A 27,857-nucleotide genomic window follows, 5' to 3' on the forward strand; every position below is an offset into this window, starting at 1 on the left:
GAGTGTCCATCATACTATGTCCTGGAGACTGAGGCCGAGCGTCAGGCCTCAGATCGCCTTTATACAGGGGCCTGTGGGAGGAGCCACAGGAGCAGTCAGCAGGGGGCGTGTCCAGACAGGCACATAGTTCACCACATTCACCCCCCCTTTGTTTGAAAGAGTCCCCATGTGGCGAAGTTTCTTACAAGTCAAGTCTATCAGGTGGTCGAATCTGTCGCTGCGATCTACGTAGCACCGGCTGTGATCGCATAGATGCCGGCAACATTGGTGATTGCACAGGGGACGGAGGTTGCGCTTGTTCTTGCCCACTAGGCGCCGGTGATCCCTCACGCATGTGCGAGGCGCCTGGTATAAATGCGTACGAAACGCCCGGTATACAAGTGTCGTGAGGAGTCTGTGTAGGGCCTGGTGAGCACGGTGTCACCTCAGGTGCAGGGTTCATAGTTACCGGAGAGCCTTCAGGGTAGTGGTCTGCTGCACCTGCGGGTGCCAGGTCGCGGATGGAGACCGTGTCCTCCCGCCCATCAGGTAAGACCACGTAAGCATACTGGGGGTTCGAATGTAGAAGGTGAACCCTCTCTACCAGCGGGGAGTACTTATTGCTCCTCACATGTTTCCGGAGCAGCACTGGCCCCGGGGACGTCAGCCAAACTGGTAGGGTGGTCCCAGTGACAGACTTCCTGGGAAAAGAGAATAGGCGTTCGTGAGGGGTGGCATTGGTGGACGTACATAACAGAGAGCGGATAGAGTGCAGTGCCTCAGGGAGGACCTCCTGCCATCGAGAGACCGGCAACCCTTTTGACTTAAGGGCTAAAAGTGTGGCCTTCCACACTGTGGCATTCTCCCGCTCCACCTGGCCATTACCCCGGGGATTATAACTCGTGGTCCGACTGATAGCAATGCCCCTAGCTAGCAAGTACTGGCGCAGCTCCTCACTCATGAAGGAGGACCCTCTATCACTGTGGATATAGCAGGGATACCCGAACAGAGTGAAGAGCTGGCGCAGGGCTTTTATGACGGACGTGGCAGTGGTGTCGGGGCAGGGGATGGCAAAGGGGAACCGTGAGTACTCGTCGATAACACTGAGAAAATAGACATTGCGGTCAGTGGAGGGAAGGGGGCCCTTAAAGTCAACACTCAGTCGTTCAAAAGGGCGGGTGGCCTTGACAAGTTGTGCCGTGTCAGGACGGTAGAAGTGCGGTTTACACTCAGCGCAAATTTGGCAGTCCCTGGTCATCGTCCTGATGTCCTCCAGGGAGTATGGCAGGTTCCGAGCTTTCACAAAATGGTAAAATCGGGTGACCCCCGGATGGCAAAGTTGTGCATGAAGGGTGTACAGCTGATCGAGCTGTGTGCTAGCACATGTTCCCCGGGATAGGGCATCAGGGGGCTCATTGAGTCTGCCAGGCCAGTACAGGATATCATAGGTGTAGGTGGAGAGTTCTATCCTCCACCGCAAAATCTTATCATTTTTGATCCTGTCTGGACACGCCCCCTGCTGACTGCTCCTGTGGCTCCTCCCACAGGAGCAGTCAGCAGGGGGCGTGTCCAGACAGGCACATAGTTCACCACAGGGCACCAACTGAAGGAATGCAATACCAAGCTTTTCAATGGTCTCGCAGCCTAACAGAATTCTCCATGAAAGGGGTGATAGGAGCAAACTTGATCTCACATCAATACATGATCACCAAAGGGTGATACGTAGCTAGAGATGAAGAGGGTGTTGCAGATTTTATGAAGGCTCTTAAAGGTTCTGTGCAGAAGCAAGGTCGTCGCTGAGGAGTATCCGAATGAGGGGCAGAACCAGGCTTTGTGGTCAGGACATTGAAGGAGACATTTTGGAAGAGAATGTGGCTGACCACGTTCAAAATTGGAAGAGGCTGAGAAGGACAATGAAGGGTCATTATTCTCAATCAGACTGCCTCTCAAGATTCTGCTTTGGAGTATTTTCTGTGCAAGGTATTGAGAAATTCTTGGTGGCGAAGTCTGAATGGGGAATCCTAGGAGAGGTAACAGTGCACTTTGGGGAGACCAGAGATGGGTTAGTAAAGGCAAACTTTCTAGAATCTTTAGTTTCACCGTTACAAAATGGCACCCATGTTAGCCTTTGAACATAAAGACAGTCATAGCATGTAATGGTGAGTTTGTAAATTCATTTTTCAGTTATTTTTTGTGAGCTATTTCCTCCTTTGCCATCTTTACAAAGAGAGAAGAGGTAGCTAATAATGTTTTTTGTTGCAGATGTAGAGTGTTCATTAGGGAAGTTTCAGGTTCAATTACCAATCAGTACTTTATGTATACGTAAGATTTGATTGGATGCAATATGCCTCTTTCTGAGCACCCACCAGGGGAAGTAGCCGGCCCCCCCTCACAGATGGGCCCAAACATACAAGGATTACCCAATCTATGGAACAGCACCTTGTCTGCAAACAAATCCTTCAACATTTAGAGAAAAGGATCAGTGACATGTGTAATGAATAACTCAAGGCTAATAAAGAAATGAAATCATTCTCGGTATTGCTGAGGACATCAAGAATGACAGAATCTAATAATCATCATCACTAGTTAATGGACCACAAGTTTCATAAAAGTGAAATTTAATTATTTTAATTATTCTTCATTGTAATGGGAAATTATATTCTCTTAGAAAATAATCTCTGATTTTATTGCTTTGCTCCTTTTGAGATTAGATTTCGGTATCCACTTAGTGAGTGTTGCAGCTGGAGTGTGTAACGTGGCCAAGCTGTGCACTCGACTGCAACGAAAGAACCTGTCATTGTCTCCCCACTTCACGCTTCTCTCAATATCACAGCAGCACTCAGCTGCTCCACTCTCACTCTGAGGGAGAGAAAAATGTAGTCAAGCAATGGGCCAGGTCGTTCGAGAGACATGTGACATAATGGGATAGCATGGACTGGTGAAGGCACCTGGCCTGGGGAGGGCAGATGGGGAGCAGTAAGTAGAAACTGGGTTAGGGCAGAATCCAACACTGTGGTCTCAAATTAGCCCACTGTATGCTCAGAGTATTGGGAAGAATGATTATCATAATAATAATTGTTCTGCATTATCTCACTATCAAGGCCATCTTTAATAGGTGATGACTCAAAAAGGAGGCATCCATCATTAAGGACTTACTCCACCCACCACCTGCCCTCTACTTGTTACTACCATCACAGAGGTGGTACAGGAGCCTGAAGATACAGTCAATATTTTAGGAACAGCTTCTACCCATCTGCCATCAGATTTCAAACAGACAATTAGCCCATGAACTCCCTTTGCTACTACTTATTTAAAATGTTATATACATTTATTATCATAATTTGTGATAACCTTTATGCATTGTACCGTACTGCTGCCGCAAAACACAAACTTCGTGATGAATGTCAGTGATAATAAACCTGATTCTGATTCTGCATTTCATAGCTTCTTCCTCTTCACACTTCAGAAGTTATCTGTGCTTTAACTGTAGTTTCTGCTGTGATGCAGGGAAAGAGATTGCAGATTCTGAGGCCAGGGAAGGCTGACGAGCACCAATACCTACTTGTGACTTTGGTGGGTGGGGGGGGGGGGGGGGGGGGGAAAAAAAAAAATCGGTATTGACTATGATACCCTAACTCTTATCCAAAGTGGTACCACAAGAACTTCTATGTCTACCCAAATAGAGAGTAGAACAACATCAGCCTGGACCTAATGCTCACTGCAGTCTAATTTGGAACCTTCTAATTTGAGACATGGGCTTTTTCCTCCTTTTTGGTTTTGAACGGGGCAATAACCCCATCACTGAGCAGATCTACAAGGAGGGCTGCCACGGGGAAGCAGCGTACATCATCAAGGACCCGCACCATCTCAACCATGCTCTCCTTTCACTGCTGCCATCAGGCAGAACACGCAAGAGCCTTAGCTCCCATACTTCCAGGTTTAGTAACATTAGTTACACGACAACCAGTCTGGATAACTTAACACACCTCAACACTGACTGATCACTGAACACAAACTAAGGTCTCACTTTCAAGGAAGCTACAACTCATATTCTCAGTATTATTTATTATTATTGTTTTATGTTTATTTGTATTTGCATAGTTCTTTTTTGACATTGGAGAGGGTTCAGAGATCCACGAGAATGATTCTGGGAATGAAAGGGTGACCGTATGAGGAACATCTGGCAGCTCTTGGGCTGTGTTCCCTGGAGTTCAGGAGAATGAGGGGGGATCTCAGAAACATTCCAACTGTTAAAAGGCCTGAACAGATTAGATATGGCAAAGTTATTTCCCATGATAGGGGAGTCTAGGACAAGAGGGCATGACTTCAGGATTGAAGGAGATTCTTTTAGAACTGAGATGTTGAGAAATTACTTTAGTCAGAGGGTGGTAAATCTGTGGAATTTGTTGCCACGGGAGGCTAAGACATTGGGTGCATTTAAGGCAGAGGTAGATAAGTTCTTGATTAGCCAGGGCATCAAAGGGTATGGGGAGAAGGCAGGGGAGTGGGGATGACTGGATGAAGTGAATCAACCCATGATTGAATGGCGGAGCAGACTCGAAGGGCCAAGTGGACTACTTCTGCTCCTATATCTTATGGTCTTATGGTCTTTTGCACTTTAGCGTCTTATCAGTCTTTGTCTGTAGTTGTTTATTGTACGCAATGAGGACTGGTGTGTGTTCTCTGAAACTCCCCTTCCAAGATCAGTTCCTTGTTCTTGCTGATGTCGAGTGTGAGGCTGTAGTTGCAACACCGCTCAGCCAGGTGATCTTTCTTACCCCCGTAGGCCTCCTCACCACCATCTGGGATTCTGGGGTCATTGTGAATTTATAGATGGTGCTTGAGCTATCCCTGGCCATACACTCATGAGTGTAGAGGGGGTAGAGCAGTGGGCTAAGAACACATCTTTGGAGAAGTTACAAACTCCTTCCAGTGATTGGAGATTGCTGTTGCTATAAAGCGGTTGTGTTAACCGTTATGCTGCCACATTGCCTGTAAGGAATGCTGTTTGTATGATTTGAATTATGTTCCCATGGAACATAGCTTTAAATCATACAAGCAACATTCCAGCTTTTCTGTTTGAATGAATTAACCACACTGCATGCTCTAGAGATCTTGAACTTTGCTCAGTATTAAAACTGACCCAAGACAACTGGTCAGACTTTGACCTGTGTATCACTCTGCCAGTGATCTTCTGGACTGATATGGAGTTAGACCATTCATCCAGCTGGCTTCATTCCAGATCTACATGATCAATCCACTTTAACCCAGCCACCACACCCACTGCCATGCAAACTTTTTCAGAAGTAGGAGCAGATGTCAGCCACTGGTCCCAACAGGCTTACAACGATACTCAATATGATCATGGAGGACCTGTCCAGGATTGACGCAATCTCAAAGAAGGCACATCAATTGCTATACATAATTCAGAGTTTGAGGAGATTTGATATGTCATGAGAGACTAGCAAATTTCTAGAGATGTACGGTGGAGAAGAACGTAATAACCTGCCTCCATGACTATTGTTTGTAGCACTTACATCCACAAGGATGAAGTGTTTTAAGAGGTAGGTGACGAACCATATTAATTCCTGACTGAGAAGTGACTAGGATCTGCTCCATTTTGCCTACCAGAGCAACAGGTTTCACCTGCAGCAGATGTCATCTCACTGGCTGTTCACTCATTGCTGTCCTGATGTTCCAGAGAAGATGCATGCATCAGGATGCTCTTTATCAACTACAGCTCAGCATTCAATGCCATCATCCCCTCAAGACTTATCAATAAGCTTCAAGACCTTGGTCTCAATACATCCTTGTGCAATTGGATTCTTGATTTTCTCATTTGCAGACCCAGTCAGTTTGAATTGACAATAACATCTCCTCCACGACTTCCATCAGTACGGGTGTAGCACGGGCTGTGTGCTTAAACCCTGCTCTGCTCACTTTAACCTTATGATTGTGTGGTTAAGTACAGCTCCAATGCCAGATTCATGTTTGCATTGCAGGCCAAATCAAAGGTGGTAATGAATCAGCATACAGGAGGGAGATTGAAAATCTGGCTGAGCAGTGTCATAACAACCTCTCACTCAATGTCAGCAAGACCATGAGCCAGTCCTCATCGGAGGATCAGAGGTGGATAGGGTCTGCAACTTTAAATTCCTCAGTGTTATCATTTTGGAGGACCTGTAAGGGCAATTATGGAAAGAGCATGGCAGCATCTCTACATCCTTAGGAGTTTGCAAAAATTCAGCATGACACCTAAACATTCGACAGACTTCTATTGATATGTAGTGGAGAATATATTGACTGGCTGCATCACAGCCTGGTAAGGAAACACCAATGCCCTTGAATGGAAAATCCTACAAAAAGTAATGGATATGGCCCAGTCCATCATGGGTAAAGCCCTCCCCACCACTGTGCACATCTGCAGAAAGTGGTGTTGTAGGAAAGCAGCACAAGGTTGGGCTGGGTGGTGTGGTCTCAGCCTGGAGTGTTTCACTGCAGCGGGGCCTGGCTCCTAATGCAAGGCATGATCAGCTGTTGTCACAATTTAAGCACCATCTTCTATAGATTGGAAAGGCAGGTTATTCAGGACCGGAGGCAAGGCTTGGGCCAATTTCACTTGCTGTCTCCACGACACTAAGGCTGTGAGACTGCCTCAGCAGCCGTGATTCATGTCTGCGGGCTAATGTGATGAACTGAGACCGAGGTTTTGGCCTACTCCGATCTGCTCCAAGGATTTGCGTCTACGGACTCAGTTTGGTTCGGAATGCTGTTACTTGTTGGATGATTTGTTTTTTTTTTCTTTCTCTGCGTTTTGGGAGGTGGGCTTTATTTTTCATTGGGTTCTTTCAGGTTTCTTGTTTTGTGGCTGCCAGTTCTCTGATAATAAATGTACTTTGAATCCTCCATCAACGATTTCCCCTCATCCTCCCCCCACACCACCCAGATCGTGCTTTCTTCTTGCTACTACCATCAGGAAGGTCAACACTCACACCACCAGGTCAGGAGCAGTTACTACCCCTCAACCATTGGGCTCTTGAACCAAAGAGGATAACTTTACTTCACTTGCCCATCATTGAAATGTTTCCACAATCAGTAGACTCACTTTCAAGGACTCTTCATTTCATGTTCTCAAGATTTATTGCTTATTTATTTATGATGATTATTATTATTTCTATGTTTTTGTATTTGTAGGTACAGGAGCCTAAAACCTACTTGGTTTTAGGAACAGTTTCTTCCCCTGTGCCATCAGATTTATGAATGGTCCATGAACCCATCAACACTACATACTCTATTCCTTGTTTGCAGTATTTACTTCTTTTGTAACTTGTTATGTATTGCATTGTACTGCTGCCACAAAGCACCAGATTCCTTGGCATGTCAGTGTAACAATGTTGATTCTGAGCTCCTGCGTCTGTCTCCCATAGCCCTCACCGAGCTCAAAGCAAACAAATGCTCTGTGTAATGATCTGATCTGCTTGAACAGATGACCAGATGAGCTTTTCACTGTGTCTTAGTACATTTAGCAATAACAAGTGAATTCAAATTTCAACTCCCTGGTCAAGATCCGTAATGTCTAATTTTGGCCTCCACAAATGCCAAAGAGACCTACTAGCAATTTTTTTTGCTCAAATAGTAATTTTTTTTGCTCCCCAGATTCCAACATCAGCAGTCTCTCGTGTCTCTTCTTATAAGACTTGCCAAGCTACCTTTAAATCACTGTTATTGGATCTGCCTGCCAGTGCAGTCTAGGTCCTCACTACCTGCAGTGTTAAACATACATTTCATCAGGTCTTGACTGCTGAATTTCTCCAGCATCTTGCGTTTTGGGCTGGATTTCCAGCATCTGCATTGATTTCTCTATCTTCCAGTAATTTTCCCCCTCTCTCTTTTTTCATTCCCCATTCTGACATCCCTCATGTCTTTGGTTGCCTATAACCTCCTTCTGATGTCCTTCCTCCTTCCCTTTCTCACATGGTCCACTCTCCTCTGCTACCAGATACCTTCCTCTTCTTTCCTTTACCTCGTCCTTCTATCCCATCCCAGTTCCTTACTTTATCATCCTCCCCTTCCCTACACACCCACCTTCCCTCTCACTTGGTCTCATTTATCACTAGCCAGTTTGTAATCCTACCTTCCCCCACATTCTTATTCTACTTTCTTCCCTCTTCCTTTACAGACCTCAACTCGAAGTGTCGACTCTTTATTCCCCTCCTTAGGTGCTCCGGATTCCCAGCATCTGAAGAAACTCCTGTGTTTCCTCAGGTCCTGTTTGATTCCTTTGCCGATCACCAGACTAACTTCTCTAGTTAGTTACCCTCCTGACAATGGCAACAGCTTCTCGCCCTCTCTGCTGGTGTGCCCTTCAGATTCACACCCAAGATTGTGACAGCAGCACCTTCCTGGGTTCCATTGACTGATTGCTGGTATACTATCAGCAACTATTGAATAATTTACACTTTGCCGAGCATTCAACTCCGCCTCCCCGACAGCTGGGTTTTAATTGCTACACGGAAATATAAATCAGACAACTAACACAGCTCATCACTAATGATGCCTCATAAACACAAGAACATCCGTAGATGCTGGAAATCCAAAGCAAAACACATCAGGCCTGATGAATTCAACCAGGATTTTGTGTGCGTTGCTATCGATGTTTCACACAGATGGATAGAACCCCAATGCCACAAATACTTGCATGAGACAAGAATCTCAACAATCCAGACAGTCAGAGATTCTGTGGATGCTAGAAATCTTGAGCAACACACAGATACATAAATGCTGAAGGAACTCAGCAAGTCAGGCAGCATCCATGGAGGGGAAAGAAACAGTCAATGTTTTGGACTGGAAAATCAGACGATGCTCACTATTTTGTTTACGTAGCCATGAGCCATTGCATCAGTCTCTCTGAGTGACGAGAGAAGTCTTAGAATGCATTTCAATTATAATGACCTTCTTCACCGCCAAACTCCAGACAAAGATGTAACACTAAAGTGGGTAAAACAAAATGTGAAAAAGCTTGTGGTTTTGTTTGTTCAAGTAGCAGACATGACTGTCATTCCTAACATCTACTTCGAACAATGTTGCCCTTTCAGACGTTTCATGTTACAGGGCATTAGTGGTTAAAGCTGTAAATGTTAGAGGGCTTTATGTTCCACAAACATCCACTTGCTGACCAGAAAAGCAGAAGCAGAAGCAAATGATTAATAGTTTCTGCAGGCACTTCAGGACATCACAGAAGAGGAACGTGACAGGGAACAGCCTTGAATAACCTTCTGTCAGCCATGCCTTCAGGAGTTTCTTTGACTCCATTGCATCGTCAAATAGACCCGGTCCAGGTGCAAAGTGAGTTACACCTCGGTGTCAGAGGTCAGACTTTAACAGTTATCTATCATATCACTGAAGGTCCTTGACCATTTTACGTCCAGATTTAGGAAGCGTTCAGGAGATGTTTAGTGAAGTCAGTTGATAATTGTCAGTGATACTTTCATTAGACAACTTGCATGAAACTCAAAACAGTTCTTATTTATCGGCTGCAAGCCATGAGGAACTTTAAAGAAGCTCTTATGCATCTTTCAGCATGATTTGGTACACCTGATCACTCCAAGCTGCAACTTAAACACAAACTGTTGCATTGGCAGAGATTCTCAGCTGGGTGCAGCAACGCATTGACTTGGCTGAACCAAATGACTTTTGTGTCTAAACTGCGACTACCATTGACTCGTCCTTTAGTCCTTTCCTTAGCTGTTCGATATCTGGCCAACAATAAAGGCAACCATAAAGACAAATGCTTTCTACAAGCATACAAAGAGAAAGAAACTTGCTTTTGCTACCAGAGAGGGAGGAGCCAGTATGGATGAGGAAGCCCCTCAATTATTGCAGTAGTGTACCACCTGGGGGACGGGGAAGGGGTCTACATGAGAGGCAGCAGTGCTATTGATGTGTAGAAATGTAATGGAACAATTCTGAAAGCATTGCCTATGAATGGTTTACTCTTGAAAATATTTTTATTATAAATAAAGTTTATTTTGAAATTTAAAAAAGACATCTCACATTGAGATATCTGTAATAAATACTAACAGACCCAGGATCCCGAATATTCAAAACTTGGACCCAGAACATCCGATAAATACCGATGTGAAGTACTCACTTAGGACCTCACCCGCCTCCAGGACCAAGTTCCTCCCCTTTATCCCTGAGTGGCCCTACACTGATTATCCTCTTGCTCTTGATGTATCTCTTCAATACTACTTACCAAAATCTTTTCGTGACCCCTTCTAGCTCTCCTGATTCCCTTCTTGAGTCCCTACTGGCTCCATTATAGTCCTCAGGTGCCTGGTTCAACTCCAGCTTCCTGATCCTTACAAACACTTACTTCTTCCAGACTAAATTAACCACCTTTCTCATCATCCAATATTCCTGTATTTCACCATCCTTGTCCATGCCTCTTACTGGAAATTACCTGTCCTGCATGCTGTGCAATTGGCTCTTAAACATCCTCCAGATGGGGACTTGCCCAAAAACAGATGTTCCCTATTACCTCTCCCTAGTTCCTGTCTAGTGTGTTGTGTATTTAATATTTCAATAATATTTGAGTAATCTTGTGTGTGTGTATATATATTAAGCTTTCCTGTTCATTTAAATAATAATTACAGGTTATATGTTAAAATACATTATTTGCATAATTTCCATATGTCCACATTACCACGTGATATGCGGGTACCTCACTTAAAGCAAAGACCAAGTTACACCTGTATCTTCAGACTCCTGGTCTTCCTTTAAATTAATTAATTCAATGTTTTAAAGTTACAAAACATGACATAATTTGCCCTGATCCAATTTAATACTTCACTGCAGGGCACAAACTTATCCTTATTTATAACTATCTTAAAACTCAAGGAGCTGAGATGACTGTTCCCTAAACATTCTTTCACTGAAAAGCTCATTCCCCAACGTGGAAGTTACAGCAAAGCAAGGATTAAAATGGTGTGCTGAGAGAAAAGAGTGCAGATATTGTACCTCTCCAACATTTGAGAGCTCTGGTCCCCTTTGCACAGCCTTTTCTGAGTGTGGAACGTCAATAAGGTAAGTGTCAAGATGATTCAAGATTGTTCAATATCATTTCCAGTACACAAGGGTTAAAGAGACAGAAAAATTATTACTCCAGCTCCAATGAAGCACAAAAAAATACCATAGGATAAAGAACACAATAATAACAAAAAAAAGATAGTCTTTATATATATAGATAGTATGTCCATAAAGTGTTGCTAGGCACATGAGTGTGTGTACATGAGGTGACTGATAGAGTAGTGGTGGGTCAGTGAGTGGAGGTGGATGAACTTGTCAACGTGATACTCAGATGTTTGGCTTTGCATTCATGTGTGAGCAGAGTGTACAGCGTTTGGGTCAGCACACAACCCTGGGGGCATTGTCCTTCTCTGGTTCTCAATGTCTAAGTGGCTATCGGAGTCAACAAACTGCCCCATCAGAGTGATCGCACCTTTCTTATTTCCTGTTCTTTCATAGTTACAGAGGAGATCAGTCCCAGGAGGAATGACCTGAAGACCCAATCCCACTGCCAAAAGAACTCAAGGTCCTCGAGTGTCTGATCAAGGTCAGTGAAAATAACAGGATTAAATGCTGAGCCACCACGCACATATAGTCATTCTACCATGACAGGCATGCAGCACCCACACCCTTAAACCTGTACATTTCTCTGTCTTCAGTAGAGGATAGTTTGCAAGTGGGGTCTGCACAAGGTGAGTCGATAACGATGAGAGACATACTCTTGCTGTGGCTGGGTGTGGACTGCCTCTGAACAAGCCTCTGATGGTGGGGGGAGGGAGGGGTCTTTGAAACCAGAACAACATGTCCATTATTCTATTTCCTCGACCTCTCTCTATTGACGAAAAGGAGTTGGAGTTAGCGTAGTGTAACACTAGTGTAACGCCAGCAATCTGGGTTCAATTTCCACCGCCGTCTATAAAGAGTCTGGATGTTCTCCCTGTGACCATGGGGGTTTCCTCCCACGTTCCAAAGACAGTCCGGTTAGCAGGTTAATTGGTCGCACGGGTGACCCAAGCTTGTGGACGGGGAGGGCCTGTTACTATGCTGTATCTCATCAGAAAACCATTACAGCTCGAGAGGTTCCAGCATTCAAGTCTGGTGCTAGCTGGAAGGAATCAATTCCTCCCTGTGGAATACATGGGTTTTCTTTAGGTGCTCCAATTTCCTCCCTCCCACCATCCAAATACATACCAGGTAGACTCATTGATCATTGTAAGTTCTCCCGTGATTAGGTTATGGTTAATTGGGTTTGTCAGAAGTTGCTGGAGTGGTGTGGCTCAAAGCGTCAGAAGGGCCTTCTCCGTTCCGTATCACTAAATAAAATCTCCAAATAAAATAAAATACTATCAGATCTGGCAATGATGTTGAAGGATCATTGGAACTCTGAATGAAGCACAAATATTGTTGTTATAGCCATTTAATTAAATGTTCATCAAAGTACGGGTCAGACAAGGTCAGCCTGAAGCAGGAAACAAGGCAGAGAAGTAACAAAGGAACTAGAAAAGACTGACAAGCGGACTGTCTGACACATGAGTACATGTTTTCCTTCTACACTGCAAACTGGTATGGACCAGTTTGAATAAGAATCCTGTTGAGCAGGTATTGCCAAAGACACAATTCGGCTTTGCAAACAAAGAAACTACAGAAATATTAAACCAAAAATATTTTGTTGCTAAAAGTCTAGAGTCAAACAGGTGTACTGAGGCAATAATGCTGTTGAAGGCTGTGCTGTAATCAATAAGCAGCAGCCTAAATAGGTATTGTAGTTGTCCACATGGTACGAGGCTGAGAGGAAAGCCAGAAAGATTCTGTCCATGGTGGTAGGCAAAGTCCAATCTTTGCAGGAGTTAATTCTACCATGACCAGCCTCTCAAAGCACTTCATCACAACAGGTCATCACTGAGGGAGCATTATGACAGATACTCTTGAAGAAAGTGGGAAATGTCTGACTGCAGCAACAGTGGTTGAAGATGTTCTGGAACACTCCAGCCAACTGGCTGGGACAGGTTTTCAGTACCCTGCTAGATACACCATTTTAGGAACAGCTTCTTCCCCTTTGCCTTCAGATTCTGAATGAGCCATGAATCCAAGAGTGTTAGCTCACTTTCCCACTTCTACACTATTTACTTATTTGATATTTAGTGTAACTTAGAGTAATATTTTATGTCTTAAACTGGACTGTTGCTATTAAGCAACAAATTTCATGACGTATGGCAAGTGATAATAATTCTGATTCTGAAATGGATGATTATACACACATTTAAATAAGTGTAAAGAAATGAAAATAAAAATCAGTAACCTAATCGAATGTTCAAAAGTACTAATATTATCAGAGTACATATGTCACCACATACAACCTTGACATTCATTTCCCTGTGGGCATACCCAGCAAATCCATAGGATAGAAACCATAACAGGGTCAATGAAAGATCAACTGGAGTCCAGAAGGCAACAAACTGTGCAAAGGCAAATATAAATAAATAGCAACAAATAACAAAACATGGGATAAAGAGTCCTTCAAGGGAGATCATTAGTTGTAAGAACATTTTGATGATGAGGCAAGTTAGTGTAGTTATCCTCTTTTATTCAAGAGCCCGATGGTTGAGGGGTAGAATCTGGTCTTGAACAGTCCCAAGATTACAACAGCAGCAATCTGAAAGCAAGGCATTGTGGTACACAGCTGGTGGTGATGAACAATGAGACGCATGTTAGGACCACTGTGGAGTAGTCCCTGAGCACTGGACCACTGTTGACATCCCTATGGCTACATCCACAAACCCATCGGGTCCAGCGGTTGTGATGGCAACTCTTCCCTCCAACTCATCCTGGAGAGTGAACTGGAATGCTGTCCAAACGTTGCATCCCAGGAATGATTCATCCATCTGCTGCCGCTTACACATGAAGGTCAGCACTGTGGTCGCACTCACAGGTTTCGTTCATCTTGCTGCCCTCCCTCATTGCAAGTGTGAGCCCACCCTGCTCCTGGTTATAACAGACCTGTTGCCCGTGTGACCCCACACTACTCCTGGTTATAACAGAGGGCCACATAAACCAGCAGTGAGATAACTAATGGATGCTATTTTAAATGGATGCATCGGGGTCATCTTCAAAGGGTGATACGTCAGAAATGTGGGAAGGGACAGCATTTTAGGGGTTATAACAACACTTCAGTGCTAGAGACTCTGGATTCAATTCCTGTCACGGTTTGTAAGGAGTTTGTACATTCTCCCCGTGACCATGTGGGATGCTCCCACAGTCCAAAGGTTGGTAGGCTAACTGGTCATTTTAAATTGCCCCGTGATTAGGCTAGGGTTAAATCGGGGGGGGGGGGGGGTTGCTGGGGTGCAACTCGAATGTTCAGAAGGGCCTGTTCCACACGGTATCTCAATGAATAGATAAACAATAAATATATTAAGGACCCTCATCAACAAGGACGTGCTCTCATCTCATTACCACCATCAGAGAGAAGGTACAGGAGCCTGAAGATACATACTCAATGTTTTAGGAATGGACAATCAACTATCCCCTGAAAACCTCCTCGCTATTGTTGCTTTTTGCACTATTATTTCATTTAATTTTTATGGATATTCCTTACTGCAATTTAAAGGGTTTTTCAAAGGTATAGCATGTACTACTGCCACATGCAACAGATCTCACAACACATGTCCGTGATTTTAGAACTGATTCTGGACGACGACATCTCCGTGGAAATGTGGTGGACAATACAAAATTATTGTAGCTCCTGACAAAGGTGTGGCTGACAATGAGTTCAATTCCAGCAGATTCCCCCAAAAATATTGTAGGTGAATCCGTTTTGAGCTGCTCCATCTGCCAAGTACCTCACGTGTGCTCATTTTTACAGAGGATGATTTCACCCTTGACTTTCAGCTTCAGTGTTCACACAGCTACACACATGATTGCTCCATAGAGTGAAGGAACTGTGGTTGCTGGAAATCTGAACTAAAACAGTGGAGGTGCCAGAGATTCTGCAGGCGCTGGAAATCTGGACCGACACACAGAAAACCTTGGAGCATCTCAGCAGGTCAGACGGTCATGAAATTTGTTGTTTCGTGGCAGCAGACTTGGGAGTTAACTTGCAGGATGAGTTGGCGATAAGGAAGACAAATGCAATGCCAGCATTCATTTTGAGAAGGCTAGAAGAAGCAAAGAATGTCATGCTAAGCTCTGTTAGACATTGGTCAGACCATATTTGGAGTGTTGTGAGCAGTTTTGCACCCCTTATCTAAGAAAGGATGTGTTGCCACTGGAGATGGTCCAGAGGAGGCTCTTGAGAATTGTCCTGGAAATTAAAAGATTAGAAAATAAAGAGAATTTGATGGCTCTAGGACTATACTCACTGGAGCTTCATAGAATGAAAGTGATCTCACTGAAGGTTCATTTCAGTGAGATCCCCCCAATGAGTGGATATGGGAGGACGTTTGCAATAATGTGAGAATCTAGTACCAGCGAATGTAGTCTTAGAATAGAAGTATGTCCTTTTACAATAGAGATTAGGAATTCTTAGTGTATCTGTGGAAATCATTGCCACAAACAGCAGTCAAGGCCAAGTCTTTGGGTAGATTTAAAGCAGAGTTTGATAGGTTCTTGTTTAGCAAGGGTGTCAATGGTAAGAAGGAGAAGACAGAAGAATAGGAGTTGAATGGGAAAATAAATTAGACATGGTCAAACGATGGGGCAGACTCAATGGGCTGAATGGGCTAATACTGCTCCTATGTCTTATAGCTGAAAGGTTATGGTTGAAATGTTGAATACTAGAGACAATATCTTTAAGGTGAGAGGGGAAAACCCTCATGAGAATAGGGCATGTCCTGAATGTCTCTCACCATCCAGGACAATATTCTTATTGAAATTTATTGTCTTGATAATGAACCTGATTCTGGCTTCGGTTCTGCAGTTGTTTTACACAGTAATACACAGTGGCCAAGGATAAATGGCAATGATGTGATTTTGCACAAGTGCTGCAGGTCTCCAGGCAGCTGTTGCATGCACTAACGTGCCTACTCCCCACTGTAGTGTGCTTGTTTTCACGAGTGTGTGAACACGGTTAGCCACCACATCCACCAAGCCTCATGCCATTGTGCAATTGACTCCACCACACTGCTTGAGAAAGAATGGAAATTTTCTGACAGACCTCAAATGCACCAAGCATTTTATTGGGAACACTCGCCAGCCTTCTTCTGTAGTCCGTCCAACTTACTGCACACCTTCAAATGTCCTGTGGATGCAAATTGATATTCAGCTGATTTCCAGAGAACTGTTACCTCTGTTAATCATCCTCACTGGCCCTGGAAGCTTAGAAGTCATGCCTGGAGCCAACATTAAATCATGGTAATGTTAACAGAATCAGAATGAGATTTATCCTGACTTATATGAAGTGAACTTCATTGCTTTGCAGCAGGAGTACAGTACAAGACATGGAATTACATCAATAAACAAAATATTGCAAAACAAAAGGAATAATTTGTCGAGTTCATGGGTTTATGGACCATTCAGAAATGGTGACGGGAAAGAACCTGTGTTGATAAGGTTGAATGTGCCTTTAGTCTCCTGTATCTCCTCAGTGATGGTACAATGGCACGTTCCAGTTGGTGAGGTTTCTTAGTGATGGATGTCAACTTCTTGAGGCACCATCCCTTGTAGATGTCCTTGAAGGTGGGGCAGGTTGTGCCCATGATGGTGCTCGTTGACTCTACTATTTTCTACAGCCTCTTAAAATCCTGTAACAGAGCTAGTGGCTGCAACCTTGGATTTGATAACAGCAGGATAGAAGCTGCCATTGAGCCTGGTGGTACATGCTTTCAGGCTTTTGCATCTTCTGCCCAATAGGGGAGGGAAGAAGAGGATGTCCGGGGTATGGGGTCTTTGATTACGCTGGCTGCTTTACTGAAGCAGCGAAAAGTGTGGACAGAGTTCATGAAGGGGAGGCTAGATCCCATGATGTGTTGAATTATGTCCACATCTCTGGCAGTCCTGTGCAGAGCAGTTGCCATGATGGATCCAAGCAGATGTTTTCCATGTGGCTCTGGTAAAAACTGGCAAGGCTCATGGACCCTTTTCTTGAATCACCAGCCCAGGATCCACTTCTACAGCGCAGAGCAATTAGCTCTGATATCGAATAATGAGAAAAGCACTCAGGAAAATCAGAGAGAAGGAAGAGTAAGAGGAACACTTTCCTTAAATTGTAATGACAATCTGAAATCTCCCAGAAGCAAAGTAACTTACTGTGAGTAAAACCTGAGGCAAGGGCTTTAGTTGAGAAACCAAATTAGTAGCAGGATAACGTGGAAATAATGAACTTGAATCGTTTATTTTCTCCCTGGAGCATTTTCCATCAGAGAACAAGTTCCAGGAGAACGCTGTCTGATATCTTATTCATTCCCTCAGGTGGCAGATTCTGGCAGTGTTAGAAAAGAGTCGAGAGTATAACTGAAATCACCCATCCTGTACAATTGATAATTAATTAGACACATGTGCTAACTCTATTTCATATTTTTAATTAGCTGATAATGACAGTTATGCTTCTTGAATACAGATAATGCCATTGTGCAGCTACGTCTTAAGTAACAGCAATGGGGAATGCGAAGGGGAGGGGGCAAGTATTTTACAAAGGAGCCAAATTCTACATCTACACCTTTGCTTGTTACAACAGTTGATTACACATGGGTTAAAGGCAATTAGCATTGCCCTGACCCAAGTCAAGGATATCTTGGAGCACCTCAGAAGTATGAGAGAGACACAGGCATTTGCAAATAGTACTGATGTAAGGTGAGGGTCATCTCCGATTAACCCCGTGTATGTAAATATCGTTCATCCTTTATGATTACAAGCCATTGCTGGGATATTTAGAACGTCAAGTATTGCAGGTCTACTCCTTCAATCAGTTGCTCGATAGCAGTGGAACTGGACTTGCTGAGCATTGGATTGCAGTTTGCTTCGGCTGCTCAGTGAAGTAGGCGTCAGTGGCAGTGTGTGGAGGCGGTGTACAATGCAACAAATAGAGAAAATGATTGGCATGGATGTTTTTATTGTGATTGCAAGACCCTGACGGATGTTGGTAAGGTAAAATACTGCAAGTCTGATTCATTGGTTCATTGATGAAACCAATGGTGCAGAAGCTGTGTGGCCTTTGTTGTGGTGTGTCACTAGGCCCTCATGCCTCGGCTTTGGCTGTTGTGGCCACCAGGGAAGGAGACACCAGAGTTGGCTGCGTGACACTGGATTCCTCACTGAGTTGCAGGCTGACTCCTCCCACTGGTGCTGCTCTCCAGTGTTTGCTCCCAGGAAAACAAGCTGGATTATGTTCATCTATAGCCACACTTGTGTGAGATGAGCAACTGCTACAAGCTGTTCTTAAAGAAATGTGGCTTCAAGATATCATCCATGCACCATCAATCTCCAGGCCATGACACTCAGCAACTTGGGCTACATTTTTATTTTTTATTATCAATATGTTTCCCTGCTACCATTATTATATGTGCTGTGTGCTCTGTGTGTTACTGTTGGTACCACGTTTTGTACCTTGACTCCTGTTTTGTTTGGCAATTCAGCTTGAACTTGAACTCTCATTTCTAACTTAACACAGATGCTCAATGGAGCAAGCATGGGGCAAAGGACTGCACAAAAAATAATTATGTTTGATGATTAATATCTAATCAAGTACTGTGACCATGAGAGTATATGAGTACTTTTAATGATCAAAGGTACCGGAATTGGTGTTGGTTTATTCTTGTCACATGGACCAAGGTACAGAGGAAATTTGCCTTAGGTACTGTTCATTTAGATCAGATCATTATGCAGTGCGCGGAGCTAGAATGAGGTAAAGCAATAACTATGCAGAATAAAATGCAACAGCTACAAAGAAAGTATGGTGCAGGTGAACAGTAGGTGTAAGATTAAAACCACATAAATAGTGAGGTCCAGCCCTTCGCTTCATAATAGGTAAGCATTCAATATCTTACAGCAATAGAGTGGAAGTTGTCCTTGAGAATGGTGGAGCGTGCTTTCAGGCAGTTGTATCTTCTGCCCGATAGGAAGGAGAGGAGGGAGAAAGTCTGGGTGAGTGGACTGTTTTGATTAAGATGGCTACTTTAATGAGGATACGAGAAGTACAGAGAGAGTCCACTGAGGGGAGGCTGCTGTGTCCAAAGATTGGCAAATACCTCCCATCTATGGAGCACAGCCTTCCATTAATGCAACTTCCAAAAACAAACAGAGTGGATCATGCTGTGAGTGTGTAGGCTTTGGGTCACACCATAACTGGAACACACACAAAATGCTGGAGGAACTCTGCTGGTCAGGCAGGTTCTATGGAAAACCCTAAGGCTGAGACCCTTCATCAGGATGGGAAAGCACGGGGGAACAATTCAGCAGAAGAAGTTGATGGGAGGGGGAAGGAACGTGAGCTGACAGATGATAGATGAAGTCAGACGAGGAGGAAGGGGAGGGATGTGAGGTGAGGAGCTGGGACCTGATAGCTGGAAAATGGGCTGAAGAAGAAGGAATCTGCTACGACAGTGGACTGTGGGAGAAAAGGAGTGAGGAGGGGACCCAGCATTTTGTGTGTTGTTCTGAATTTCCAGCATCTGGAGAATCTATTGTGTTTCTGAATAGTGGTGGATCTCTGTGCCAAAACCTAATCAGGATCTGGCTGATTGTGATTAGTTTATTGGAGAAAGAACTTTCAGGGAAAACAAGGATAAACTGAATCCATGTGTGGAACTTATCGAAACAGCTGGCCACTGATGAATTTAGAACTGACTTGAAACATAGAAAAGCTACAGCACAATACAGGCCCTTCAGCCCACAATGCTGTGCCGAACATGTACTTGCTTTAGAAATTACCTAGAGTTACCCATAGCCCTCTGTTTTTCTGAGCTCCAAGTACCTATCCCGGAGTCTATTAAAAGACCATATCGCATTCACTTCCACCACTGTCACCAGCAGCCCATTCCAAGCACTCATCACTGTGTGAAAAATTTACCCCTAACATCTCCTCTGTATCTACTTTCAAGCACCTTAAAACTGTGCCCTCTCTTGATAGCCATTTCAGCCCTGGGGAAAAGCCTCTGCTATCCACACAATCAATGCCTCTCATCATTTTATACACCTCTATCAGTTCACCTCTCATCCTCCACCGCTCCAAGGAGAAAAGGCCTAGTTCACTCAACCTATTCTCATAAGGCATGCTCCCCAATCCAGGCAACACTGTTGTAAATCTCCTCTGCACCCTTTTATAGTTTCCACATCTTTCCTGTAGTGAGGCAACCAAAACTGAGCACAGTACTCCAAGTGGGGTCTGACCAGGGTCCTATATAGCTGTAACATTACCTCTTGGCTCTTAGACTCAATCCCACGGTTGATAAAGGCCAATGCACTGTATGCCTTCCTAACCATAGAGTCAATCTGTGCAGCTGCTTTAAGAGTCCTATGGACTCAGACCCCAAGATCCCTCTGATCCTCCACACTACTGAGAGTCTTACCATTAATGCTATATTCTGCCATCATATTTGACCCACCAAAAGGAACCACTTCACACTTATCTGGCTTGAACTCCATCTGCCACTTCTCAGCCCAGGTTTGTATCCTATCCATGTCCCATTGTAACCTGACAGGCCTCCACACTATGCACAACACTCCAACCTTTGTATCACAGCAAATTTACTAACCCATCCCTTCACTTCCTCATCCAGGTCATTTATAAAAATCTCAAAGAAAAGGGGTCCAAGACCAGATTCCTGAGGCACACCACTGGTCACCAACCTCCATGCAGAATATGACCCATCTACAACCATTCTTTGCCTTCTGTGGTCAAGCCAATTCTGGATCCACAAAGCAAGATCCCCTTCGATCCCATGCCTCCTTACTTTCTCAATAAGCCTTGTTCAAATGCCTTGCTGAAATCCATATACACTACATCTACTGCTCTACCTTCACCAATGTGTTTAGTCACATCCTCAGAAAATTCAACCAGGCTCAGAAGGCATGACCTGCCTTTGACAAAACCATGCTGACTATTCCTAATCATATCATACCTCTCCAAATGTTCATAAATCCTGCCTCTCAGGATCTTCTCCATCAAATTAACAACCACTGAAGTAAGACTCACTGGTCAATAATTTCCTGGGCTATCCCTTTCTTGAATAAGAGAACAACTCCGCAACCCTCCAATCCTCCAGAACCTCTCCCGTCCTCATTGATGCTGCAAAAATCATTGCCAGAGGCTTGGCAATCTCCTCCCTCACTTGCGACAGCAGCCTGAGGTACATCCCATCCAGTCCCAGTGACTTATCCCAGTGCTTTCCAAAAGCTCCAGCATATCCTATATCTTAATATCTACATTCTCAAGCTTTTCAGTCCACTGCAAGTCATCCCTACAATCGCCAAGATCCTTTTCTGTAGTGAATACTGAGGCAAAGTATTCATTAAGTACCTCTGCTCTTTCCTCCGGTTCCAAACACACTTTTCTATTGTCACACTTGATTGGTCCTTTTCTCTCACATCTTATCCTCTTGCTCTTCACATACTTGTAGAATGCCTTGGGGTTTTCCTCAATCCTCTCTGCCAAGGCCTTCTCATGGCCTCTTCTGGCTCTCTTAATTTCATTCTTAAGCTCCTTCCTGCTAGCCATATAATCTTCTAGATTCATATTGTTACCTAGTTTTTTGAACATTTCGTAAGCTCTTCTTTCCTTCTTGACTAGATTTACAACAGCCTTTGTACACCACGGATCATGTACCCTACCATCCTTTCCCTGTCTCATTGAAATGTACCTATGCAGAACTCCAAGCAAATATCCCCTGACCATTTGCCACATTTCTTCGGTATGTTTCCCTGAGAACATCTGTTTCCAATTTATGCTTCCAAGTTCCTGCCTGATAGCCTCATAGTTCCCCTTACTCGAATTAAACACTTTTCTAACTTGTCTGTTCCTATCCCTCTCCAATGCAAAATAGAATGCATAATGCATAAAGGATATAGAACTGTGATCACTATCTCCAAAATGCTCTCCCATTGACAGAGCTGACACCTGACCAGGTTCATTTCTCAATACCAAATCAAGTACAGCCTCTCCTCTTGTAGGCTTATCTACATATTGTGTTAAGAAACCTTCCTGAACACACCTATCAAACTCCAACCCATCTAAACCCCTCACTCTAGGGAGATGCTGTTGTGATGGAAAATAACTGGTTCTTTGAGTCTCAACAGTAGAGGCCTGGACACACACAGTTTTAATAATAAGGAATTTATTTACAAGGGGAAGTCGGGTCAACACAAGCAACTACAATACACAGGAAGTGGTGTGGGGACAGGGTACGGTTACACAAACAAAGAACAAGGGGAAAGCACTACAACAGCTATCCCACTTGACCTTGGATAGCTGAGGCTCCCTTACCAGGACAAACGATAGATCTTCCCAAACATAAATCAATGCACTTACCTCCAATGTAGTGGTCTGTAAGAGTGGGCAAGCCAAGGCCAAGTCTCACCTTTTATAGCATGGGGCTGGGCGAGATAATCCAATTAAGGTGACCAATAATTTAGGTGTGCATTGATTAGTTGGGAGGGACCAAATGGTGATTAGCATGTGTTGTATCCTCCGACCAGCCAGGTGGCAGTGCATCTGTCATGTGGCCGGTATCTCTGGATACAGATGCCAATCAATATTTGGGAAATTAAAATCTCCCATCACAAGAACCCTGTTATTATTACTCCTTTCCAGAATCTGTCTCCCTATCTGCTCCTCGTCGTGGGTTTGGTGAGCGGGAAAAGAAGACACTCGCTATTGGTAATTAAGTTAATTATTTATTTAAAGGGCAAGAAAAGCACTGAACATTGAGAAAACCCGTCAAGTTACACTCAGTTACAAATACTTACCTAAATTGCGCACTTGAAGTGGCAAAGCAAGGCAGACAGTCAACATAGGCTACATCCACACTACGCCGGATAAATCCGTAATCGAAGCTTTTTCTCTTCGTTTTTACCCTCCGTCCACACTAAAACGGGGTTTGCGTCTCCTAAAACTGGAGCTTTTCAAAAACGCTTTCCAAGGTAGATATTTTTGAAAACGTTACTCAGGCAGATCAGTACAGATGGGGTAACTGGAGACTTTTGAAAACGCTGTCAGACGGAAGCGCGCTATTTCATTGTTTTCTTGAACGCAACCTAATAATTTCAGAACAGACGACAATGAGACTGAAGCCAGAAGAGTTAGAAATGTACTCACCAAATACTTTGACCCATAACTTACTGAATAAATAAGCATGCTCACTTTGCCCTGTGTTCTGTCCTTGCTTGTATGAAGGTGGTTTACCTATTTATGCAAGTACTTCTCTGACAATAGATGTGTAACAGCCTAATGTAACATTGTATGGAAATACAAGATAACACTGATGCAGACATGTTTTACACATTTAACAAGGTGCTTTATTAATGCAACAGAGTTAGTCAGTTTTTCAATGTTTGTTGTCAGCCGGGTCAATCTGACTGTGAACTCCCTGTCGGTTGTCTCCAATACGCTGCAGTATTTGTTTTTTTTTTGTTTTAAGTTCTCCTGCATGAGAGCCAGCAGCTGTCTGTCTTTTTAAGTTTTTCTAATCTGTAACTACACAAACACGCACTTTTACGGTGAGATTCGACACCAAACATGTTGCTTGTTTTCAGTAGCTGTGTCCTGCACATGCGCAGTAGGAGGAGATTCACTGAAATCTCCGGTTCAGTGTGGATAGAGATATTTTCAAAATCGCATAGTGTGGGCGCCTATCGTTTTTAAGCGAAACCAGAATTTTCAAAATTATCCAGTCTAGTGTGGACGTAGCCATAGACACAGTGGCAAACACTTACCTAAAGTGTGCTTCCGGGCCCTTTTTACTGCAGCACACCTCTACTGTTTACTACTTCCATGGCACTGACAGAAAAACCTAGGCCTTGGTAATCTGGCAAGCAAAAGAAAGATGGTGTGATTTCTGCATGGTGGACTTAAAATGCACTGCCATGATGTCATCAGCTAAACAGCTGTGAGTGGGAAGGGCTATAATGCTCCTTAATTAGGCCGATTCCTAGCTAGCCAAAGGGAGAAGCTTTCAATCAACAGTTAAGATGGACACCGAATGCAGCACACAGCTACTAGGCTGGCAGGAGGCAAAAATCAGGGGCCTTTTCTAGTCGACCTCTGATGGCTAGTGGTGTTCTGCAAGGGTCAGAATCGGACTGTTTCTTTTCATGTTATATGTCAATGATTCGGATAATGGTTAATGGAATCAATGGCTTTGTGGCCAAATTTTCAGACGATACAGAGATAGGTGGGAGGGGGGGGGCACGTAGTGTTGAGAAAGCAGAAAGTCTGCAGAAGGATATAGAAAGATTGGGAGAATGGGCAAAGAAATGGCAGATGGAATATAGTGTGGGGAAGTGTATGGTCATGCACATTGGTAGAAGGAATGTAGGCATAGACTAATTTCTAAATGAAGAGAAAATTCAAAAATCAGAGGTGCAAAGGGACTTAATGCAGCATTTCCTGCAGGTTAACTTGCAGGTTGAGTCAGTGGTAAGGAAGGCAAATGCAATGTCAGCATTCATTTAGAGAGGACTTGGATATAAAAGCAAGGATGTAATGTTGAGGCTTTATAAAGCTTTGGTCAGACTACATTTGGAGTATTGTGAGCAATTTTGGGCAGCTTATCTGAAAAAGGATGTGCTGCCATTGGAGAGGGTTCACAGAAGTTCTAGATTAAGATGGCACTGGTGAACTACAGCGATGACTTGCTGGCAGCAAACACAACTATTAACTACTTTACTACTCACACTTTTTCTCAAAAAGCATCACTGCAATCAATAGCCTGTAACTTCCCCTTTAAGCTGTATTTTTGTGGCATGAACTAAAGTCTCAAAGGTAGATGATGATTATAGCGTGGCGTGTGCGGGGCTGAATCGAGGTGGTGGGCCTGGGCCTGGGCCTAAGAGCAGGAAATGAGCCAATAGCTGGCCAATGCTGGAGAGGTCTTGGAGGTGATTTGAGGGAACAGAAGAGTGGCAAAGCAGAGTCAAGATGGCAGGGCCTGGGCCCGATGGCGAGGAACAATCTGTGGTTTGGCTAATTTAAACACTGGACTGGATCGGAAAGATCGGATACGGGCCAAATCATACTGGCAGGGCCCAGGTCCGAGAATGAGGAACGACCCGAGATTTGGCCAATTTAAGCTTCCTGCCTGATTGAAAAGGTCAGAGTGACAAAGCCAGAGGTAAGAGATGGGCTAGTGTTCAGCTCGCTGCTCACAGGGTTTACTTGTTTTGGTGCTAAACTGAGGGTGTAGCCTGCAATCAGCGGGCTCCTGGATCACATGTGGCTGGCTCCGTGGCTGTGAGCTCATGCTCGTAAACTTCTGTTCTGAATGCTGTTTGCTTATTTTTATTGTTTGCATGATTTGTTTGGGTATTTGGTGGTCTTCTTATAAAATGGGTCCTATTAGGTTTCTTTGTTTTGTGACTGCCTGTAAGGAAACAAATCTCAAACTTGTATATTGCATACATACTCTGATAATAAAGGTACTCTGAACTTTGACCTTTGAGGAAGTTCATGAAAATGATTCTGGGAATGAAAGGGTTAATTCCTGAGGAGTATTTGGTGGCTCTGGGCCTGTACCTGCTGGAGTTTAGAAGAATGAGGGGGATCCTATTGAAACCTATCGAATATTCAAAGGCCCAGGTAGAATGGATGTGGAGAGGACCACCTCAGAATAAAGACACGTGCATTTAGAAAAACAATGAGGAGGCATTACTTTAGCCAGAGGGTTGAGAACCTTTGGAATTTATTGCCACAGATGACTGTGGAGGTCATATCATTAGGTATATGTGAAGCAGGTTTTCAGGTTTTATTTTATCAGTACACACATCAAAGGGGAGAAGGCAAGAGAATAAGGTTGAGAGGAATAATAAATCAGCTATGATGGAATGGCAGAGCCGACTGAAAAGGCCAAATGGCCTAATTCTGCTCTTCTGCCTTATGGTGTTATATTCTACAGTGGAGATCATTTTGGTTGCTTTCATCACAGCTTTCTGCAGAGCCTCCGGTCCACAGGATTACAAGTCAGTTGTACGGTAAGTCAGCTCCATTTCATGCACGGCCCTCCCCTCCATTGTGATCATCTTCAAAAGACGGTGTCTTGTGAAGGCGGAATCCATCATTATGGACGCCCACTGTCTGGGACATGTCCTCTTCTCATTGCTGCCATTTAGGAGAAGCTAGAGGAGCCTCAAGACCCAGACTCAAAATTTTAGAAATATCATCTTCCCCTCCCTCATCAGGTCCATGAACTTAGGAAAACTGCCTCACTGTTCCTCTTTTGCGCGATTTTTATGTCTTGCACTGCCCTGCTGCCGCTAAACAACAAATTTCATGGCATCCGTCAGGGAAAGTAAACCTAATTCTGGTTCTGATCGTTTGTATGAGTACGTGGAGGGGTGGAGCTGAAGTGAGCAGAGAGAGGAAAGGAAATATTGATGTGAAGGGAGGCCTTTTTCCACTCATCTGGGGCCAACTTGACAGCCAGTGGTAATTTAGAAAAGGGTTCCACTATTCTTTCCTAATTCCTAATTCACTGCCCCTGTTTCCATTGTCAAATGCAAAATGTTTAATGTGTTTTATTTTGCAGAAATTCATGCCTTGGAAGGGTAATTTAGAAAAGGGTTCCACTATTCTTTCCTAATTCCTAATTCACTGCCCCTGTTTCCATTGTCAAATGCAAAATGTTTAATGTGTTTTATTTTGCAGAAATTCATGCCTTGGAAGGGTAATTTAGAAAAGGGTTCCACTATTTTTCCCTAATTCACAGCCCCTGTTTCCATTGTCAAATGCAAAATGTTTAATGTGTTTTATTTTGGAGAAATTCATGCCTTGGAAGCCCAGTCTGGTTACCGCCTTGTGTGAATTCATGAGGAGATAGCTTGGAAAATTGATGGTTTTAGTTAGATCTTTTTCATGCCTGAAGCTATTTGGGATATCAGAGGTATGGTTCTAGGTGTTTTACATTTGTATGGGACATGTATAGGTGAGGTTATGGAATGAAAATGATGGGGAGACATCCCCAGTGCCTTAGTAAATTATTACCAAGGCACAAGTGAACTGCTGCTCCCACCCACTACCAGTTGGCTAGGATTCAATTCAAGAGCCATGAGGTAATGTTACAGCTCTATAAAACCCTGGACAGACCACACTTGGAGTATGGTGTTCAGTTCTGGTCACCTTATTATAGGAAGAATGTGGGAGTTTTAGAGAGAGTGAGGAGGAGATTTACCAGGATGCTGTCTGGGTTAGAGATAATGTTTTATGAAGAAAGACTGAGTGAGCTAGGACTTTTCTCTTTGGAGTGAAGGAGGATGAGGGGCGACTTGATAAAGGTGATGAGCCATAGTTAGAGTGGACAATCAGTGGCCTTTTCTTCCCCCAAGGCTGCATTAGGAGAGGACATATTGGAGGAAAATAAGGGGGAATGTCAGAGGATGGTCTAAACACAGAGAATGGTGGTTGTGTGGAACTTCCTGTCAGGGGTAGTGGTAGAGGCAGATACATTTATGAGACTGGTGGATGAGCACGTGCATGAATGATAAATGGAGAACTACGTGGGAGGGGAGGGATAGTGATTGTTCGTGGAGTGGGTTAGAAGTCCAGCACAACATCACGGGCCGAACAGCCTGTACTGTGCTGTACTCTTCTATGTTCTATGCTCCATAAGCACAGAGCCTCATCGTGTTTTATATCTGATACACACCAACTGTTGCAACTGGAAGTGAGAAAC

The 27,857-nt window shown here is 43.9% G+C and overlaps 1 long non-coding RNA gene across 2 annotated transcripts in view; it reads left to right on the top strand.

Annotated features, from left to right (window-relative positions):
* LOC132398370 (uncharacterized) overlaps positions 1 to 27,857 on the top strand; it is a 146,104-nt gene that overhangs the window by 84,209 nt on the left and 34,038 nt on the right. The window contains exons 2-3 of one of the 2 annotated variants that reach the window (XR_009513636.1): positions 11,506 to 11,593; positions 19,028 to 19,122. This is a non-coding gene — a long non-coding RNA (uncharacterized LOC132398370). The remainder of the gene's footprint in view (positions 1 to 11,505; positions 11,594 to 19,027; positions 19,123 to 27,857) is intronic. The other variant, XR_009513635.1, reaches the window with a different exon arrangement.

Source organism: Hypanus sabinus, chromosome 8 (assembly GCF_030144855.1).
Source record: "Hypanus sabinus isolate sHypSab1 chromosome 8, sHypSab1.hap1, whole genome shotgun sequence".
Lineage (NCBI taxonomy): Eukaryota > Metazoa > Chordata > Chondrichthyes > Myliobatiformes > Dasyatidae > Hypanus > Hypanus sabinus.